This window comes from Chironomus tepperi, unplaced genomic scaffold, assembly GCF_022539635.2.
Source record: "Chironomus tepperi strain 1889 unplaced genomic scaffold, CSIRO-AGI_Ctep_v1 contig_174, whole genome shotgun sequence".
Taxonomy (NCBI): Eukaryota; Metazoa; Arthropoda; class Insecta; order Diptera; family Chironomidae; genus Chironomus; species Chironomus tepperi.
This window is the reverse complement of record NW_027226296.1, coordinates 53,010-61,786: the sequence shown is the minus strand read 5'-3', so window position 1 is coordinate 61,786 and position 8,777 is coordinate 53,010. Positions and strand designations below refer to the sequence as shown.

The 8,777-nt window shown below is 30.4% G+C and overlaps 2 long non-coding RNA genes across 2 annotated transcripts; one reads left to right on the top strand and one right to left on the bottom strand.

The window, feature by feature from the left end:
• Nucleotides 1–1,263: 1,263 nt before the first annotated feature.
• Nucleotides 1,264–2,582, bottom strand: LOC139089071 (uncharacterized). The gene is made up of 2 exons (XR_011544274.1): nt 2,125–2,582; nt 1,264–1,714 (listed from the first exon to the last, which is right to left on the bottom strand). It is a non-coding gene; the product is annotated as an uncharacterized lncRNA (long non-coding RNA).
• Nucleotides 2,583–5,908: 3,326 nt separating this feature from the next.
• On the top strand, nt 5,909–8,467 carry LOC139089061 (uncharacterized). Its single transcript, XR_011544271.1, has 2 exons — nt 5,909–7,628; nt 7,916–8,467. It is a non-coding gene; the product is annotated as an uncharacterized lncRNA (long non-coding RNA).
• The last annotated feature ends 310 nt before the right edge of the window (nt 8,468–8,777 follow it).

Genomic DNA, 8,777 nt, shown 5'->3' with positions numbered 1-8,777 from the left:
CATACCAGAAGAACTTTATCTTTTAGAATTCAAAAAGAAGGCAAAAAAGACACCACAATGCATTCATGGGAGAGACTGAAGCATGCATAAATGGGGGACATCTTTAGTTTGCCATCGGGCAATATTTTCATTGTTGTACGAGATTCTTTGCTGAAAGTTTTTTAACATGAGATTTTTTGTTCCTTATTTTTCTGTATAAAGTATCTCTTTCATTAATTGCAAAGTTTAAAGTCGATTGGGGATTGTGAATTGAAATTTTTTGTGGGGTTTTTGTGATGCAGATTGTCTTTTGTTGATTATTCATTGTTTAATGTTCAATTAAGGAATGTTTTTGGACGCTTTTGAATGATTTGGATTATTTTTGAGTGTTTTAGATCATTTTTGAATGTTTCTGATTCATTTTGAACGTTTTGGTTGTTATTTGAGTGTTTTAAATTATTTTGAATGTTTATGATTATTTTTGGACGTTTTTGATTGTTTTTGAATACGTATTGATGTTTTTTGTCATTTTTTGAATGTTTTCACATGTTTTTGATCAATATTTAAATAATTTTGCAATTTTTTGAATGATTTGAACGTTTTTGAATTGTTCCATCTACCTCGGAATGTTTTTGGTCCCTTTTTGAATGTTTTTGACCATTATTGAGTGTTTTAAACTTTTTTGAGTAGTTTTGATCATTTTTTGATTGTTTGTAATCATTTTCAAATGCTTCTGATGATTCTTGATTGTTTTTGGCCATTTTTTAAAGTATTAAATGTTTTGATCATTTTTGAATTTATCAAACTACTCCAAATGTTGATCAGCTGCACATTATTCTAACTACGACCCTTTATCTGATTTTATTCTTAACTCTTTCTCATCAACTTTTCACAAAATCTTCGTCTTCAACATAAAGTATGTTTAAATATTCACCGGAGAATCACAAAAAGAAGAAAATGAAATTCTTCTTTTCTTTGATAAAAACTTTATGAATGAATTTCTTGTGGTCATTTCGGATTATCTTTTAGAACGGAAAACTTATGACTTCTTAATTTTTATATTTTTTGTGTCTGGAAAAAGTTTAATTATTTTATTAGGACTTACAACTTTATCTTAAGAGTCATGAAAAGTTTGAAAATAGTTTTTGAGTTAAATTGATGATTTTTTTGACATTTTGAATTTAATTTGTAGGAATTAAGAATTGAAAAAGGTTTAAAAATTCATTAAATTTTGAGTAAATATGAAAAAATCTGAAATTAATTAATAAATACTTTTTAAATTAATTTTAATAAACTTTTTTTATTTTTCCTATTTAAAAAAGCAGTTTAAATTCTTAAAAATACTAATTAGAGAGATCATTTAACTTTAATTCTAAAAATCACATTTTGTTAACTTAAAATTTAATTAATCCACATCAAAGCTTTCGTTTTTGTGGTCGTTGAAATTCGTCGATTTACTTCTGCCTTCTATTTACTTCCTGAAGCTTCAAATTGTGACAAATTTTGGAACTTTCCATCAATTTTCACATTTTAAATTCCTCAGATTTTCAATTTCCAAGTAATTTTTCTTGAATATTTCAATATTTTTTGTTGTCTTGACTTGTTTCATTAACAACTTCATGGTAAGCTGGCGGATCTTGCGCTTTTGTGACCTCTTCATATGATGGAAGATCATTTGCTGCGTATCTTGGAACTGATATTGGAGTGATTGTGAAAACCAAGCGTTCAGGTCTCGCTAAAAGAAAGTTGAAATTATTAATATTTTTAATGAATTTTGTTGAAAAAATTTAGAAAAGTTGAATAATTTTGAAAGTTTTTAAAAATAAATTCCAAATTTAAACCTTAATAAAATTTAAAATTTTAACCTAAAATGAATTTTAATTTTATTTAAATTTAAAAAATTGAAACTTTAATTAATTTTAAATTAAAAAAGATTAAAATTAAAATTTTCTTATAATAAAAAAATAAGTTTAAAAATTTAAAAATATTTTTTAAAAATTTTTTTTATTTTTAAAAACTTTTTTTTTAACTTTTTTTTTTTAAAATTTCAAATTTTTTTTAAATTTTTCAAAAACTTCAAAAATATTTTTCAATTATTATTTAAACTTCAATATTCTATTAATTTTCCAATTATTTCAAACTCACAATTTTCACTTCTCGAATTCCTCAGTCTTTTCAAATAAAGCCGTACAAACACAACAACAGTAGTAACAAAAAAGAATCCATAAGAGCAATACAAAATGATCATGTCAATGTCATCCATTTCTGTATATTTTTCACAAATGTCTTTTAACTTTTAAAATTTAAATTCAATTGAACTTTTAAACTTCAAATTTAATTTAATTAATTATTTTTTCTTATTCACTTCTGCCTTTCTCGGCACTTAACGAACAACTGATTATTATTTATCTGATTAATAGACGCTTTATTTAATAAAAACAAATGATAAATGTCATCACTATATGAAGTTTATAGGGAAAGCTTTTTATCACTCCAGATAAGGAAATTTATCTAGTACAACTGTAAATCAAAATATTATTACGAAATATATATAGACTCATTATTTGTTGAGATTTACTTCCTTTTGGTTCTAGATGTAGAAACTTTTTGGATTTGAAAAAAGTTTCTGAAAAAAACAAAAATAAAACTTTTTTGGATAATTTGCAATTTTTGAAGGAGAATTTAAATTCAAATTGGATTTTAAATGGAATTGAGTTGACAAAATTCTTGCAAAATTTAATTCGACTTCAAATTTTAATTTTGAATTCAAACAAATTTTGAAAATTTGAATTTTTTTGAATGAAACTCAAAAATTTAAATTTTAGATTGAATTTTAAAAATTTAAATTTATTTTTCTATTTCTAAGATAATTTGGGAATTCGGTCCATTTTGAGTGACCCTAGACACGCCTCCCCTCGCCCCTCCTTCTCTCGAATACGCTTCTGGGCCTCTGGAAGTTTAATTCGTTCAAAATTTGACAAAGATTCAAATTCTGGTTTCTAAATTCACAATTCATCAATTTAAAAATTCCCAAATCACCAAACAAGCCTGCAACTCATCACACTAACTCCATAAAACACCTACAACACTCTATCATCCTCATACTTCCTAATTTATTGCTACCAATAACCAATACCCTCAAAAAATCAAAAATCCTATCAATTTAATCGAACATTCTACAAACATCTGATGAAATAATTATTGATATCTTCGTAAGGCTCGTCATTACGACTGACAATTGACATCAAGTAGTCTCAAGGTGCAATAAATTTTCTATTGTAAAGTGAAATTCGCAATTTATGTGCTTCTTTAAACAGCTATAAAACGTGAGTCAACAGGTTTAATATGAAATGAATGATTATTGTCGCGTCATGTTTGTTTGAGGGGATTCCTGTTAAGAGTTGGAGTTGTTATTTCTTGTTGTCAAGTTGTATGTTGTTTTTGCAAAGAAGAACCGAGCAGTGAAGTATTGGAAATTGTCTTTAAATGTTTATTGTCGCGTTTTGGAGGTCGAGGACAAGTTAATCTATCCAAAATCCAAAACCAGCACTGAGTCGGAGTCACGCCAACCTAAGACAGGAGTTTCGATTGATTAATGATCGATTAACCGATCAAAATTAGAAAGAGCTATTTGGGAAGTATCCACTTGGCCAAATGCCTAGTTTTGAACCAATTTAATTTTTCAATAAGCACAATTCGGTTCAAATCGATTTTGCATGAATTTAAATCATGCACAATTCTATCAGAAACATTACGCCAGATCTAAGATCGGAATACTTGATCTATTCCCCGATTTGTGTTATTTGTTTTGAAAATCCTATTGATGCCTTGTTTTGATAAAATTCTTGCTGACTTTTTCTCCAGAATTTAGGTGGAAATTTAGATTTTGCATGATTTTTTGATGAATTTCGGTTGAAATTCGACAGATCTTCAGCTCTAAAATCCCATTTCTCCATAAATCCCTAACAATCTACAACAACATGCTTCCCGGGCATGTTTACAATTATTATCCACTGTTTTGTTCTGATAACTCACAAGTTTATTTTTTTAATACACAAAATATATTATCTTGATATTTTTTGACAATAATATCTGCGTAATTTGTGCCAAACACCCATCTTTATTGCTGCAATTGAAGTGTCGTTATCATTATTGGCAGTAATATTGTCAATAAAAAGTCAAATTAAGCAATTAATTTTTAATTAACACACGTTTTTGTCGCAAACTCAATTTCAGTCAGTAAAGCATGGATATTGAGATGGAATTGACTGGAAAAATTGGTTGAATGTCTACGAAAGTTCAGATTTTATTTGAATTTTGAAAAAATTTGAATATTTCATGTATAAGTCTTCAATATAAATAATCAAATTCAGTAGTAAGAACAACAATAATTGGCAAATTTTTGTGCAAAAAGCTAAACATCATAAATTTAATCGATTTATTGCTGCCACAAGCCTCTTCGGATTTTCAGTACCCGAGCGACACAAATGTGAAAAGCATAGCCTCAGACCCGACCGGCATTTATTGAAATGTTGCCATTGAGTGTCAGCCTCTTGGTTCTAAGTATTCTGCCGTCTCGTCGCCGTGGTGGCAATATTTCAATATGTGCCGATCGTTAGAGCTTTCAAGGCTCCGCGTAACCTCGATGTAAACATAATGTATGATAACTTTCCATAATAACGTTGTGGAACGTTCCTAAGTAATGCTAATGTAATTGGTATGGATTTTATCGGTTGCATGTGCATCTCTTACAATCATCAAATGGAAGCCGTCTCCATTTTGGCGTCCATATGACTTCCAAAAATGGGTCTGTCGCTCGGTTTAATTTATCTAATTATTGTCTAAGTCCATGAACAAAGGAATGAATTTTTTGTCGTAAGTCAACAAATAAAATCTAGAAATTTCTAGATTTGTTGTTTTGATGATAAGTTTTGTATTATTTTGCGCGATTCTATTTTGCAAGGGGTGGATATCCTCATATAAATTGTGCATTTTTAAGTATTTTTTTGATAAAAATTGTCAAATTTTTTGATTTTCTAATTTTAATCTTCAATTTTTAAATGCAATATATATCCCAAAAATCCCAAATATTTACAGAACCATCACATGCCTGACATAACATGTTTGAACAACCTTATCTTACTATTATCTCCCAAAATTTATCAAAAGAAAGCCCAAACAATACAGTCTATTTTTAGATCGTCATTCCCAGTAAACTTGACTATCATTTCTTATCTCAAAAACAGTATCAAAATGCGACATTCAATTGTCATAAACATTAATGACTTAAGATTCATCTGACAGCTGACAACAATCTGTTATGATTTATTTAACTCGAGGGATATTCGGAATTAAGATTGTGTAATACATTAAATGCTAATTGATGATGTTGATTAAAGTTTTTAGTGATGGAAATGACTGGAAGTGATTAATTTGGAATTAAATTGAATTTAAATGCTTCTTGGACAGAACAAGTCGGTTAATTGGTCCGAAATTCGACACTTGGTCAAGCTGACTCCAAAATTGTCACTAGATTTGATTTTAGTCGGAGACCAAGCTAGGGTAACGTTGTCCTGGTGTTGGATTTTGGATCGATTAATGAACTTGTGTCGGATTCGATTATGATCTTGGATCATGCCAAAATCACGCCAGAATCACGTCAGCCTGGAACCGGATTTTTGATTTTTTGATTTATTAATTTATTTGTACTATCCAGACCAACGTGACTATGCCTGGAAAGCACATAAAATTGAAATAACTGAAATGCGTCTTCAGATCAGCTCTGACTCGGATTTTCCTAGAGTCCGATTTTTTACTATTCACGATGTGTGTCTTCGACCCTCCCTCCTCTTTTCCTTCACTTCCAGGGGGTCAGAAGTGTAAGAAATGATCAAAATTGATAAAAATGTGAATGGTTAGCATCTTTGACTCAGACTTATTCTACACAAATTCTGTAAAAAGTTCAAGACTTAATATTCTTATGTCACATTTCTCCCAATTTCCACAACAAAACAACAAAAAGCATCTTAATTGAATTCATCTATCCTATAAATTGTTTACCATCAAAATAAACTTCTTGACCTACTTAACTTTTTTTTATTCCATACTAAACAATTGACTTTTGTTTCTAGTTCATTAATTCGATTCACTGAATGATTACGAGTCAAATGTCGCTATTATGCCTACACAAAAGGACAAGAATTAATGGAAAATTGCCAGCATTATCATCATTAAAATTAATTAGTTAGGATTAGTTGTCGACTGTCATTTGACAAAATTTCCACAGAATTTTCATGTTACATCACTTTACTGTCTCAAATGCCATGCTACTTATAAGTTAGCAACTATTTTTAACTGCAGCTTTTTATGATTATTTTCAATGCATCTGTATTTACAATATTGACTAGACGTGACACTCGATCTTCATTGTTCTCAAGTGGAGATACGAGAACATTGCAAATATTAAGCTTTTTTATCTTGTGTTCAAGATTTGGAACTATCGGCACGTGGAGAGTTGCTTAAAGTTCTGTGAATTTTAATATTTTTCGAAGAATATGTTGGATATTAAATTTGATGTTTGTTGTTCAATATTGAATGTTTAATGTGGTGAAATGGAAATGGGGATGAATTTTAATTTTTATCAATATTGATGGAAGTAAACTGGATATCTTACTGGGTATGAAGAGTCAATTTTAGACCCCTTGGGCTTCTGCAACCCTCACTAATAAAAAAGGCTTATCACAATTGGATTTTGAATGTTTCCCGAGTGACAAATGAAATGAACAAGTCAATTGGGGGTCGTCTGGTTGTTAGGTAATGCCAAGCCACCCATTCCCCTATTCTGACTCCTATTAAGAGCTGTATTCTGGGGGACACCTCCTTTCTGTAACGAACTCAATTTACTACGGATTTATCCACTTATTATTAGATTTTGTTACGCAAAAGAGGTCAAGTAGTCAATTTTCAGCATTTTTTTGATAACTCATCGTCCCCTAGAGTTCCCCCTTCCCCCTTCCTGCCATTAAAAAGTCCTGCCAAAACCCCTGTACACAGCAATATTAATTTCAATATTATGTTATTATTTTAATAAGATAAATACAAATAATCAATAATTGATCATGTGTTACATCCATTTCAATTGAAATTCGTTATCTCCAGTCACATGCTTTAAATGCCTCCAATTAATTTTCACATGCAAACATGTGACCAAGTCATTAAATCGAATTGAATTAATCGATAACGTACTATAATTAATCATACTGTTTGATTATCAGATTGCTGCTAAAAATAATCAATTACCCAATAGAAAATAGATTTGACGCAAAAGTCGATGGAGTCTATTCCAATGAGTCAGCAATGTTGTTAAGAAAAACAGTACAAAATGACGTAAAGAGTCGAAATTTGAACCACTTCCTTATCAGCTACGATAATTCATATTTGATAAGAATTCATATATAAAAATCGAATTAAAGTGATCAGCCAGTCAGTAAGAAATAACAAGTAATTCAAGTATATTTGGTGTAAAAAATTATATTTTATGGAGGATACGATTTTCCTTTTCATTGGCATCATTGTAACTGCATTTGTTATTGTAATAAAGTGTATTATTGTTGCACATAATAAGGAAGCTCGACAATCAAATCAATCAAGTAAGTTTAGTTTCTTAGAAGCACTGAAAGTAGAGTTAGGTTGATCCTAATGTCACAAATCGGTTAAATGATCCAAATTCTGGGACCAGGTCGTCGTAATTCTGACATCAAGTCTGATCAAAATAACCGACATAACTGATTTGACAATTTTTATGTGACTCAACCTACGAAGTCACACGATCGTAGGCCTGTCATCAGAATTTTTCGCCATTTCAGCGGCGTGTCCTTTACCATCATGTACCTAAAAATTAATTCAACAATTTATTTTCATCCTTCTTTTTTTCTAGATTCAACAAACATTCCTGTCTCAACATCATACACATATGACCCATCTACTAGACTCCATTCCAATCAAACAGTCATTCCAAGTGCACCAGCAATTTCAACAATTTACACACAAGACTATGCGAGACAAAATAATGAACTTCCAACATACACGGAAATTTACATTGATGATCTGCCAACATATTATCAAGTAGTTAATGAAAATACTGATCATTCTAGGAACTGAAGCAAATAAGTGTTAAATTCTGGAAATATAATCGTAATAATAATAATTTTGGAAGATCTTGGGAGGATCCTAAGCTCCTGAGGGATATTTTAAGAGTCATGCACCCGAATGACACAATGGAGACGAAGAAGTCCGTTTGGAACCAATGTGCAATCAGCAAGTGCTCTGAAATTCGTGTGGCCAAAGAGATCCCTGTGTCAACCGTGACTCTCGGCTGAAGATAATCTTTATCTTAATCCTGAAATATTCAGCCTTTATAAAATGTATTAGCTACTCCATACAAAAGTAGCCGTAAAAAAAGCAAATAAAAATGTTTTTACTGAATAAATTGTAAAGTCTGAAAAACAATGTTAAGTTTTACTGAATCCAAATGAGTCCCGAATGACACAAGTCGACTAATCGATCCAAAATCTAATCCAGACTGGTCATGACTCTGGCATGATGCCGGATATATGATCGATTAACTGATTTGTGCTAATCAGAAGTTCCTAGAAAACTGTACGAATTTAATTGCTTGTTTTACCACAACTTACTCGAGCAGTACAGCCCATCATACCTATTTTATCCCTAATTCAATATATCCCTGCCTGTTTCCACATAGAAACACCAAAAAACCATCTTAAATCCATATTTTCATC